This window comes from Cynocephalus volans, chromosome 17 (assembly GCF_027409185.1).
Source record: "Cynocephalus volans isolate mCynVol1 chromosome 17, mCynVol1.pri, whole genome shotgun sequence".
In the NCBI taxonomy this organism is placed as follows: Eukaryota; Metazoa; Chordata; class Mammalia; order Dermoptera; family Cynocephalidae; genus Cynocephalus; species Cynocephalus volans.
Genome location: NC_084476.1, coordinates 8,815,241 through 8,828,153, shown reverse-complemented (window position 1 = coordinate 8,828,153; position 12,913 = coordinate 8,815,241). Strand labels below are relative to the sequence as shown.

General features: G+C 47.6%; 1 protein-coding gene and 1 non-coding gene across 7 annotated transcripts in view; one reads left to right on the top strand and one right to left on the bottom strand.

Moving 5' to 3' along the window:
- Positions 1 to 12,913, bottom strand: part of KYAT1 (kynurenine aminotransferase 1) — a 33,933-nt gene that overhangs the window by 15,603 nt on the left and 5,417 nt on the right. For 2 of the 6 annotated variants that reach the window (XM_063081582.1, XM_063081586.1), the window contains exons 2-3: positions 1,656 to 1,727; positions 138 to 292 (exon numbers count right to left, since the gene is read on the bottom strand). The exons of 2 other annotated variants lie outside the window; for them this stretch is intronic. The gene's annotated coding sequence lies outside the window, so the exon portion shown is untranslated. Of the gene's footprint in view, positions 1 to 137; positions 293 to 1,655; positions 1,728 to 11,986; positions 12,183 to 12,913 lie in introns of all 6 variants that reach the window. 2 more of the 6 variants (XM_063081583.1, XM_063081587.1) reach the window with 2 other exon arrangements.
- LOC134366306 (U6 spliceosomal RNA) lies at positions 263 to 369 on the top strand. The gene has a single exon (XR_010022286.1). It is a non-coding gene; the product is annotated as a U6 spliceosomal RNA (small nuclear RNA).

Genomic DNA, 12,913 nt, shown 5'->3' with positions numbered 1-12,913 from the left:
CAAAACATAATCATTCTTTGTGTCCGTTACCCAATTTCTCACTAACCCCTTCCCCCTTTTCCACCTCAAGTAAGCACAGTTCAAGATTAAAAGAGACCAAGGAGACATAATAAGCAAACTCAATTCATGACCCTTACCTGGATCCCGGATGGGTGACGACAGCAGGGAAATAAAAGTCCACAGGAGATATTTGTGGGGAAATGTGAAAGTGGCCTGTATATCAGATGACAGGACTGAATCAAAGGTCAGTTTCTTAGGTGTGGTGCTGGCTTTGGCAGCACATATGCTAAAACTGGAACAACACAGAAAAGATTAGCATGGCCCCGGTGCAAGGACGACAGGCAAATTCATGAAGTGTGTCATTAAAAAAAAAAGAAAGTTTCTTTGGTGTGAAAACGTGGGGTGGGTGGCATTCCTAGGAGGCAGATGCTGAAGTACATGGCAGGATAGGTCCCCAACTTGCTGTCAAAGGTATTCAACAGAGAAGATACATACATGAATGCAGGGTAGGGGAGAGGGACATTAACAAATGTGGCAACATGTTAACTAGTAGTGGCAGGCACATGTGGAGCCACTGTAGAGTTCTTCCAACTCTTCTGTACATTTGATTTTTCAAAATAAAAAGTTGAGAGAAAAAGGAGGCATAGAAACCAAATGCCATGAACAGGCCTTGGAGAAACTGACTAAATGGTGCTGCCCTCACACCTGGGGTCTGCTTTAGAGCCATATGTACCACAACCCCTAGACACAAAGACACTAAGGTACTAGTATTTTCCTTTCAGTCTCTTAAGGAAGGTTTTGGAAAGTTTGCTAATTGACTGAATAAACAGGGTTAGAGGAGAGGAAAGATTGAGCTGAACTGGACCTCCGACCCCGAGGAGTGGGGCCCCAAAGCCAGAGACAGAGAGACAGAACATGTGCATTGGGGGTTGTGTGTTGGGGAGAAACTCCACCTCTGCCCTGGGAACAAAGGGAAGGGGGCTGCTTGGTTTTGGGATAGCCACCCAAGCCCTGGAAGTGGGTATCTAGGCAGATGGGTTTCCCAGGTAACACACGGCAGGCACTCCAGCCTCTGGGGACCCTGTCCTGGCTCCCTGGGAGTTGGCCTAGTTAGTGATTTCAGGCTCAGAGGCCCCGGCCTGCCCTGTGCTTCTGGCAGATCTGTGCCAGCTCAGTATGGCACACATAGGGGAGGCTGAGCAGAGCACAGAGTCTTAGCCACTGTGCCTCACGGGCGGTTCTCCAGGAGTGGGCTGTGGGGCCCTGGGTGGGAATGCCAGGGCGTAGCTTCCTTCCAAGCTATAAATATCAAGACATCTGGTGTGTGGGCTCCACAGCAGCCCCACAAGGGTTAGGGGTGAGTCTGCAAGGACAAATGTGAACACTGACTGGGTGTTATGCTTTATGAAGGAACAATTCACCTTTTTTACGTGTGATAATGGTACTGGGGATTGCTTTCTCTTTTTAAAATAGTCTTTACATTTTAGAGATACATTCTAAAGTATTTATGATATAAATAATGTTGGGATTTGCTTTAAAGTAATCCAAAACAATCCAGATGAAGGAAGTGGGAAAGCAAGATGGGCCACGAATTGAGGTGTGGGGTTCGTTACACCCGACTCTATACTTCTGCATATGTTTGAAATATTCCATACCCAGGAGGGGGAAGTCAGAGCCACAATATGGAAGGAGCCTGGGTCCCTGACGATCCAGGAACCATCACCTACCTGTGGGGAGAGAGAGAGAGGAATTTGGACCTTTTTAAAGCTACTGTTATTTTGGTTTTCCTTCATTCACAGCACATCTAGTGCTAACTGATACACCCTGTCAATGCCCTCAGCCAACAACCACCAAGAACACAGCAGTGATTGAATGAGGTGTAGCCAGGGAATACACTACCATCAGGAGTCACAGGGTGTCCCAGCAAGATGGTGCTAGAACTTATTATGGGATTTGGACTTTGGTTTGGTGACTTGGGGGAGGGCCCGAGGAAGCAGGATTTTGCTCTGGATATGTGCTATAAGAAGCAAGGATAATTTTCTGGTTGGGTATCTCATATAGAGAAGGCAGGCCGGAGCAAGGCGAAAGCTTTAATTGGTAAAGAAGCAGCTATCACTCACACAGCCAGGAGGGAGGTGTGCTTGGCATTTTGTAGCTTCGAAAAGTTCACATTTGTGTGTGTTCAGACATGATAATGGAGTGGTCCTGTTTTTGTCTTGATTTATCATGGGCACACAGTGGCCTTGTCTGAGGCTGAAACTGTTCACGTTCCACAGGAGAACACAAAGTCCTATCTGAGGGTGCCAGGCCAGTTCCTGGATACCAGAGGCTGCTTTTCTCTTTCTAAACTTTCATACTAAGGATAAAAACTAAAGTCGTTGCCATGGACTACAAGGCTCTATCGGATCAGCTATGAGGCCACCTGTCCCATCTCATTTCCTGCCACTGTCCCTCTCTGCTGCTGTCCTCCAACCACACTCCCCATTACTGTTTGTTAGTGGTTCCCAATACCCACTCTCCTTCTATAGCAAGGTCAGAAAACTTTTTCTGTAAAAGGCCACTATACATTGTTTAGACTTTGCAGGACGGATAGTCTCTGTTGCAACTTCTCAATTCTGCTATTTGTGGCACAAAAGCAGCCTTAGGCCATATGTAAAAATGAGCATGGCTGTGTGCCAACAGCAGTGTATTTACAAACACAGTTGACAGGATGGATTTGGCCCGTGGGCCATGGTTTGCCCACCCCTGCCCTGTAGTAATAGATCCCTCAATTTTTTAGCCAGATTTCCTAGAATAAAGACATTTCCCAGCTTTCCTTGCAGCCAGGTATGGCCATGTGACTAAGCTCTGACAAATGGAACACAATCAGAAGTGGTGTGAGCCCTGCCTCTCACTTTTTTCTCTTCCACTGATGGAATGAGGCATTGGAAGGGAGCCATCGTGGACCGTGCAGATAAGGGCAATAGTCTGGAGGTGAAGACCAAGATGGGAGTCTGCATCTATGTCCCCTCCCCATGAGCCTGAGGAGAACTTTGTGACTGCCTTGACCAATAGAGTATGCCAGCAGACACAGTGTGAGGCTTCCAAAGCTATTTAAAAAAATGCCTTTCACTTCCACCTTGTCCTCTTGGGACATTCACTGTTGGAACCTAGCCACCATTCCATGAGGAAGCCCAAGCAGCCTGTAGAAAGGCCCAGGTGGAGAAGAACCAAAACCCCCAGCCTAAATCCCCTGCTGAGCTCCCAGCTGACAGACAGCACTGACTTGTCAGCCACATGAGTGAGCTGCCTTGGAAGTGGATTCTCCAGCCTCTGGTCAAGCCACCTCAGCTGATGTCATGTAAAGCAAAGAAGAGCTGTCTCCACTAAGTCCTGACCAAACTGCAGTTCTGTGAGCCAAACCAATGACTGGTATTGTTTTAAGCACTAAGTTTTGGGATGTTTACTATGCAGCAATAGGTTGTCACGGCAGCAACAGGTTATGAAATCAGGATACCCGACTCCATTATTAGAGCCACCATGCCAGGTCCATCTTTCTTATGAGAAACAAACTCGTTTAAGCAACTTTTATTTTGGATCTCTGCTAATTGAACCTACATCTTTACTAATGTACCATCTCAGGACCTCTGCACTTGCTGTGTCCTCTGCCTGGAATGCTTTTCTCCAAAGTAAAACAGAATGTTTTGGTAGAATACTCTGATGTATTTAAAAATGGTCTTCCCCCATCCCCACCCCCGCCAAATGTATGAGGGGATTTTTCTTTCTTTTTTTTTAAAGATGACCAGTAAGGGGATCTCAACCCTTGGCTTGGTGTTGTCAGCACCACGCTCAGCCAGTGAGCCAACCAAGCATCCCTACATAGGATCCGAACCCATGGCCTTGGTGTTATCAGCACCACACTCTCCCGAGTGAGCCACGGGCCGGCCCTATGAGGGGATTTTTCTCCGATATCATGTGAGAACCTGGTAGGGCTCCTAGAGGTAAAACTCACAGAAGTCGGCCTCCCCATGATCACTCCCACCCCCGGAGTTTTTAACTCCTAGACTCGCCCACACTGAGCCTCCAGCAATTCATCAATCACAGTTCAGGTTTTCCTACCCAGCTACTGGTTCCTGGGGCAGTTTCTGCTCCGGGAAGTTATGATTCTCTCTATCTGCCTTTCTGTCTCTCCAACTTTGGGGGCAGCAGTTTGCCCTGTGACCTCACTTCTATGATGGATCTAAGAAGAGTTGCTGGTTTTTTAGTTAGTTCAGCTTTTTACTTGTTAGGATGGAATCAACTTCCAAGTTCCCTAAATGCTGGACTGGAAACCAGAAGTCCAATATAACCTACCTAGTCACATAATTACAAAACTATCAGTATAATGCTCTAGCTTTATTATGAAGGAGAAATGAAAGGAAGGTAAATGATAACTCAATAATATATATGTTAGTAGGTAAATGCTCACACTTGCCCACACCCACACTAGAAGATTCCATAAAGGAGACAGCTGATTGTACCTGCCTGTAAGAAATAAGTTCAGCCTGACCTGGGAGACTCCCTAGGCCCAGTCCCTTCCAAATCCAGCTTCTTCCCACAAGGTCTTTCCAAGTGTTTCGGAGCACTGAAGATTAGCAACTTGCCCGCCGCTGGGGCGCTTCTTCCTTTTGTGCTTCTTTCAGTCATCAGCTTCTTCCAACCATCTTCTCTGGCCAGGCCCTGGCGCTGAGCTGAGACTGCAGTGGGGAACAGGCCTGGCAAGGCCCTGCCACACATGGGTCATGAACCCTGGGGGCAAGAGATGCCCCACAACAACTGTCTCCTTCATTCATCCAGCAACTATTTCCTGATGAGGACAAAGATGAGTGTGATGGCTTGGATCGTGTCTGCCAAAAAGACATGCGAAAGTCCTAACCCCTGGTACATGAATGTGACCTTATTTGGAAATACTCATACAGTCTTTGTAGGTATGATCAATTTAAGATGAGGTCATACTGTATTAGGGTGGAACCTAATCTGATATAACTGGTGTCCTTAAACAAAGGGAGAAGAGACACAGACACACAGGGGAAATGCCATGTAAAGACAGGGGCAGAGACTGGCGTAATGCATCTACGAACCAAGGAACACCATGGATTGCTGGCAACACCAGAAGCTAAGAGAAAGGCACAGAACAGATTCTCCCCTAGAGCCTTCAGAGAAAACATGGCCCTGCCGACACCTTAGTTTTGGACTTCTAGCCTCCAGGACTGTGAGAGAATAACTTCTGTTGTTCAAATCCATCCACTTTGTGGTACTTTGTCACTATCACCCTAGGAACCTAATACAGTGGGACGCAAGAGGGTGCTCTGGGGCACCTACCCCAGTAGAAGGGAATCAGGAGCAGTTTCTTGGAGGATGTGGCTGAGTCCCAAAAGCGACAGTGTGCCAGGTAGAGAGAACGGTGGTGTGTGCAAATGCCCGAAGGTGGAAGTGAACTGGGCAGACTCAGGAGCAGAGACAGTCTGGCCAGCGTTCACCCTGTAGTTACTTGGACCTGAGAGCAGTTCCCAGGAAATCACTGCAGGAAGTACTCCCTGATCCCCTGCTCTGGAGCAACAAAGGGTAGTGTTATTACCATGTCCCAGAGGGACATTCCCAGGCATGTCCCATCAGGGCCTGGTGCTTCAGCCTCAGAGCACTCAGCCAAAGGGATGAGAGGCCCAATGCCAGGTCCGAGCCCAGGGCTGGTCACCACAGGTGCCCTGTGCCTGCTGTGTGTTCTAGGGGAAACATCTGTCCCCCTAGACTGGGACTGAGGAGTTTCTCAGGCTACGGGAAACTTTCAGTGCTAAAACTGGGACCATCCTGGGCAAACAAGGATGCTTGGTCCCCCTCGGTTGACAAATTGCAGGGTTGGCTGCTCCTGTTCTGGGCCCAATGTCCTGCCGGCTCCTTCAGATGGATTTCATCCTACCAGGAGCCCACTCTGCTGCATCCCGACCGCCCAGTCGCCTGGTAGGTCCATCTTCTCTCTGAAACTCTCCCCCACATCAGACTCTGTGTCTATCAGATCTGGCTTTTCTCCTAAAGTGACTACACCCTAAATCATGTCTTCATCATCTTACTGGATAATGGCGATAGGAATAATGTTAATAACACAACCAGCTCTAATTTACTGAGCACTCCTTCTGTCTGAGGCTCTGGATCCTTTCAACAGCCCTGTAAAGCAGGTGTTAGCCTCACCCCCATTAACAGGTAAGGAAATTCATAACAATAAAATAACAACTAACACTTATACTGAGCTCCTGGAGGGTCTAACAGCTGTCTGAGCCATCTGGTGCCCAGCACAAGGCAGAAATTCAGGTGCAAAAGATCCCACCTTGTGGTCCTCCTGTCTCCCCTGCTGCAACCTCAGCCCCTCACCTTCTCTGGGCACTGCTAGCTCTCAGGAAAGGTAGTGACTTGGGGCTAGAAGTGGCCTGGTGGGTGTCCAGAGCACCTGGCTCCACAGAGGGCAAGGAGAGCTAGGTGGCACCTGTGCTGAATGGGGATATGTTTTCTCAGTCTTGCAGCCTTGGGCTGGGGCTGGAAACCTGGACGGTTTTCATTGCAGGGGACTGGCAGGGCAGTGATGGTGTGTGCAGTACACTGGGGGTATGTGTGTCCGGGCAAGTCCATGGGCATGGCAGTGAGCATTACACTGTGCCCTCCATGGGCAAGTCTGTCCTGCTACTGTTGAATCCTTAGTGCCCACCCAGGACCAGGCCCCAAGCAGACCCCTGAGGAGGAGTGCAGGGGGTGGGAGCTGGGGGAGGATTAGAACACAGGATTTGGTGTCCTTGGCTAGTGTAGGAATGTTGGTCAGAACACACTCCATCCTCATGGCCTTTGGGGCTCTGGCTTCTGTAGTTACAATTTCCCCCTGCACAAGTTGCTTAGCAATTGAGAGAAGGACAGGACAGAATGCTGTGCTTGAGATAAGGTGAGTGATTCCAGCAACCCCAAAGATAAGCAACGGGAGGCTGTGAGGTGCCTGGGAATCTTCCACGTCTGCAATCTATCAGTCTTTGGTATAGCTCCCTTTTGTCTTTAACTCCCTTATAAGCCTCAACTCTCCGCCCCATCCTCCAAAGTGTGGAGAAAGCAGCTGCACGACACTCAGACGGATCGATACTCCAGCCAATCCCTCTAAGTAACCACCCTCAATAATAATAATAATAATAGTAATAATAATAATAATAATAATAATAATAATAAACTCCTTGTAAACCACGTAGAGTTGCCTGCTTCGTTCTTTGGTCCCAGGATACCTTATCAGTTTGGTGTGCAGTATACTGTAAGTTCTCACTCTCACTTGGACAGCTGGGTGACAGACCTTGGCTGTGTGACCTGAGGCAAGAGCTCTCTCTCTCTATTTTTTGGCAGCCAATACAGAAATCGAACCCTGGACTTTGGTGTTATCAGCACTACGTTCTAACTGAGTAACCAGCCTGCCTACTTTACCTCTCTGAATGTCAGTTTCCCTATCTATAAAATAAATAAAAATAATTCACAGAAAGCACTCCATCTAGTGCCTGACACATGGAAGGTGCCCGGTAAATGGTAGATGCTACTAACAGAGTGGGCACTTTATGGATAGTCATTGAATTAATACAATACAGCATGCGTGGGGCTAATTGCATGTGAATTCACATATGCACCTTGGCAAGCCAACTTCTGCATCAGGTGCAGGAAGCACAGAACCAAAGGCCCATGATATTTGAGGGGCCCATGATACTTTGAGGGGCCCATGAAAATATTTTAATTTTAGGGGCTGGCTGGTTAGCTCAGTTGGTTAGCGCTCAGTCTTATTATAATACCAAGGTCAGGGGTTCAGATCCCTGTACTTTCCAGCTGCCCAAAAAAAAGTTTTATTTTTTAATTTATTTTAACATAAGAAAAAAGGTAACATAGAAATAACGAATGTGCAATAATGAATCCAGTCTGGATGATATTTGCTCTTTATACCAACACAGTTGTAAAATATAATTTTTATGTGGGGAAAGGGACCCACAAAGGCAGAAGTGAATAGAGCTCATGAAAGTCATAATCTGGCCTTGAATATGGGTAAATCCATGTGTAGTCATGACTTAGCGTGTAAATATGAGTGAGCGTACTTGAGCGTGTGCACACATCTCTGTGTCTGCGAGCATGTGGGTGTAGTGGGGGCAGTTCTCAGGAACTTGAAGGGGTAGGAAAAGCCACGGGGGGCTCTGAGCCAAGGGCAGGAAGGGTACAGGTGGCCACTGGGCTGCTCTCGCCCAGCAACTCTGCCAGGTGCCTGGGAGGCGCCCTGTGGGGCTCGTGGGCTTGTTGTTCCTGCAGCCGCCAGCAGGGGGCACGCGGAGCCAATCCTGTCTTGACTGGGCTAGCCGGCCCCTGGGACGCCATGCATTTGGACACTGGGCAACTTCCCTGCCGCATGGGGACTGTGGACTCACTTCACAGGGAAGGCTCACAGTAGGGAGGGTGCTGGTCCAGGCCCAGCGTGAGGCAGGACTGCTGGCCTCCCACTACAGACGTCTCCCACAGCTGGGGCCAAATCAGGGGCCTCCAAAGGGAGCAGGAAGCAGTCTTCCCTGATCAGCCTCTGGACAGCCCTGAGGACTGTCCTAAGAATAATGACAACGACCTTTCTTTGTGCCAGGCACCTTGCTGCACACTTACAGGTCCCATCACTTTAAAAAATATTTTTTTCCATATTTTTTGATGGCTGGCAAGTCCGGGGACCCAAACCCTAGTCCTTGGTGTTACAACACTGTGTTTTTAATATTTTGGTAACGTACGCGTTAAATTTACCATCTTAGGGCCGAGCCCGTGGCGCACTCGGGAGAGTACGGCGCTGGGAGCGCAGCGACGCTCCCGCCACGGGTTCGGATCCTATATAGGACTGGCCGGCGCATTCACTGGCTGAGTGCTGGTCACGAAAAAGACAAAAAAAAAAAATTTACCATCTTAACCATGTTTAAGTGTACAGTTCTGTGGCATTAAGTACATTGACAGTGTTGTGCAGCCCTCACCACCAGCCATCTTCAGAACGCTTTTCATCTTGCAAACTGAAGCTCTGCACCCATTAAACAATAACACCCTCTCCTCCCCTCCACCCAGCCACCATTCTGTTTTCTGTCTCTATGATTTTGGCTACTCTAAGTCAGGTCCCATTCCTTTTTTTTTTTTTTTTTTTGCAGCTGGCCAGTATAGGAATCCACAGGTCCCATCACTTTTAAACTTATGAGAAAAGTTCCATCAAGAAGCTAAGTCGCACACCCAAGGAAGGCCACAGCTAACAAGCAGCAGAGTCAGAACTTCAACTCAAGACTCTGACTTCAAAGCCTAAACTAACTGCCACTGTGGAACAAGGGAGGCTCTGAGCAGTGACATGATGCCTCTTTGGGCCAGTGACTCCAATTTCCTGAAAGAGCTAAGGAGCACAGATTGATGGATGCTCAATGGAAAAAGAGAGAATTTGGTCTAGCCACACACAGAATTTTATGGATGGGGATACTGATAACCAGGGACAAAGAACTGAGTGTATTAGTCAGGGTTCTCCAGGAGACAGAATCAATAGAATATGCATATAAGTATATGAGAGGGGATTTATTAGGGGAATTGGCTCACACAATTAGGAAGGCTGAGGAGTCCCACAATAGGCTGCCGGCAAACTGGATGTTTTTAGTGTGGCTCAGTCCAAGTCCAGAAGCCTCAGAACCAGGGAAGCTGATGGTGTGACTCTGTCCAGGACTAAAGTCTTGAAAGCCAGAGGTGCTGCTGGTGTAAGTCCTGGAACCCAAAGATGGAAAAGTCTCGAGTTCTGATGTCCACAGACAGGAGAGAAGAGTGTGTCTTAGCTCCAGCAGGCCAGCACGAGAGATTCCTTTTCCTCTGTTTTTCTTCTCTCTGGACCCCCAGCAGATTGGATGGTTCCTGCCCATATTGAGGGCAGATCTTTCCCACCCAGTCCATTAAGTCTTTCATGCTAATCTCTTCTGGAAACACCCTGACAGACTCATCCAAAAGTAATGCTTTACAAGGTTTCTAGGTATTCCTTAATCTAGTCAAGTTGACACCTAAAATTAACCATCACAAGTCCACCCCTTGTCAACTTGGTGCCTATCCTTATCTCCCTGAACCATACTTAATCTCCAAATGAGACAATAACAAGTAATAGTTTCACCTAACATGATGCAATTATCCTGCGCACAACTGGAATTGCGTGAATACCTTTCCCAGAAGAGGAGGTAAAGTCCTTAGGTGATGTTTACTCGTGTCCTGATATCCCATGACTCAAATAGAAATACTATGATGTGAAATTAACAATATTTAAATACTGATACAAAGTCAATAAGTTTTATGTTACATGGTAAAGAATAAGATAAACAAAAACGAAAATAATTGCTTAATATATGTGCAGTATACACACACACATACACATACTCAGAGACGTATTCTTAATAAAGTACCCATGACAGTTACAGTCCTTGGTTCTGTAACTGGTCACATGGTCAAAGCTGGTATTTATAACTGTCTTCTTCTACTACCCATTTGGCATTCCCTTTGCCTTCAGCGAGCACCTCAGCTGGTCGTGGCTCTTTACCTGGTGGAGTAACCCAAACCTCTATTCCTGAAGAGTCTGGGCCATGCGTAGTCTTGCCTAGATTGGGTTGTTGTAACTTCCCATTGAACTTAATCGCAGGGCATGGTAATGCTAAGAGACACCCTAAGGGATCTCCGGTATTCCAGCCATACTCTTCCTTAGCTCCATTACAAAGTAGTAGTCCAACTTCCCCTCGGTAGTCTGGATCGATCACCCCAGCCAACACTGTAACAAACTCCTTCCTTAGCTGTTGACGCAGAGGCAAGGAGAGCATGAAGTGGCCGGGTGGCATTAACTTCCAGTTCGATGGGATCACTGTTGTCTCCTGGCAGAGGCATTCCTCCCTCTGGAACTCAGACCTCTAGACCAGCAGAGCATAAAGTCGTGGGGACAGGAAGCAAAACTTTGCCAGTGGGTCACTACGGGTAACGGTGAGTGGTGCCACTCCTATTTCCCCTTGATTCCTGGACCCGTGAATCCTGGCTATGGGAGAAACAGTGCCACATATTGGGCGCTGATTTAGAGCACATACAGCCTTCTGGAGAACCTTGCCCTGCGCTGCAGGGTATTGCCACCTAGCTGGCACTGTAACTGTGACTTCAAAAGGCCATTCCACTGCTCCATCAGACCACTGCTTCAGAATGATGGGGAACACAATAAGACCAGAGAATTCCATGAGCAAGAGCCCATTGCCACACTTTGGCTGTGAAGTGAGTTCCTTGGTCAGAAGCAATGCTGTGTGGGATACCATGACAGTGAATAAGGCATTCTGGGAGTCCACGGATGGTAGTTTTGGCAGAAGTATTTAATGCCAGGAAAGCAAATCCATATCCAGAGTAAGTATCTATTCCAGTAAGGACAAAATGCTGCCCCTTCCATGATGGAAGCGGTTCAATGTAATCAACCTGCCCCTAGGTTGCCGTATCAGTGGTGCCATATCGGGGGCCCAGTGTTGGCCTCTGCTGGCAGACTGGGCACTCAGCAGTGACTGTAGCCAGGTTGGCCTGGGTGAGTGGAAGTCCATGTTGCTGAGCCCATGTGTAACCTCCACCCCTGCCACCATGGCCATTTCGTTCATGAACCCACTGGGCAATGACGGGTGGCTGAGGGAAAAGGCTGACTAGTATCCACAGAACGGGTCATCCTCTGTCCACCTGATTATTAAAATCCTCCTCTGCTGAGGTCACCCTTTGCTGGACATTCACCTGGGAACAAATATCTTCGCATCCTTTGCCCATTCTGAGAGGTCTATTCACATACCTCTTCCCCAAATTTCCTTCTCACCAATTTTCCAAAGAATATATTAGTCAGGTTTCTCTAGAGAGACAAAACCAATAGGATATATATATATATAAATATATAAGAGGGAATTTATTAGGGAAATTGGCTTACGTGATTGTGAAGGCTGAGGAGTCCCACAACAGGCTGTCTGCAAACTGGATGCTTGATAGTGTGGCTCAGTTCAAGTCTGGAAGCATCAGAACCAGGGAAGCTGATGGTGTGATTCTCAGTCCTAGGCCAAAGTCACGAGAGCCAGAGGTGCTGCTGGTGTAAGTCCTGGAACCCAAAGGCTGAAGAGTCTCGAGTTCTGATGTCCACAGACAGGAGAGAAGAGTGTGTCTCAGCTCCAGCGGACCAGCACGAGAGATTCCTTTTCTTTTTTTCTTTCTTTTTTTTTTTTTAAAAGATGACCGGTAAGGGGATCTTAACCCTTGACTTGGTGCTGTCAGCACCACGCTCAGCCAGTGAGCGAACCGGCCATCCGTATATGGGATCCAAACCCGGGGCCTTGGTGTTATCAACACCGCACTCTACCGAGTGAGCCACGGGCCGGCCCGAGAGATTCCTTTTCTTCAACAGATTGGATGGTTCCTGCCCATATTGAGGGCAGATCTTTCCCACCCAGTCCATTAAGTCTTTCATGCTAATCTCTTCTGGAAACATCCTCACAGACACATCCAAAAATAATGCTTTACCAGGTTTCTAGGTATTCCTTAATCTAGTCAGGTTGACATGTAAGATTAATCACATCACACTGACCCACCCAGATTAGGGACCTAACCTGGCATTTTTCCCATCCTAGCAGGGTGGCTTTTCCAATGGGCATTATGCACTTGGCACAGAGTAGCTGCTCAATACACTTTTGCTGAAATGAGAGAATGAATGTTTATCTTTTGCACCAGACTGTGAGCTCTGTTAGAACAAGGACCCTATTCTGCCCATATTTTTATACTCAACACCTGGTGCAAAGCCTGCCACATAGTATGTGCACACTTCTTCATTGCTTCTGCAAATATTTATTGAACCCTATTATGTGCT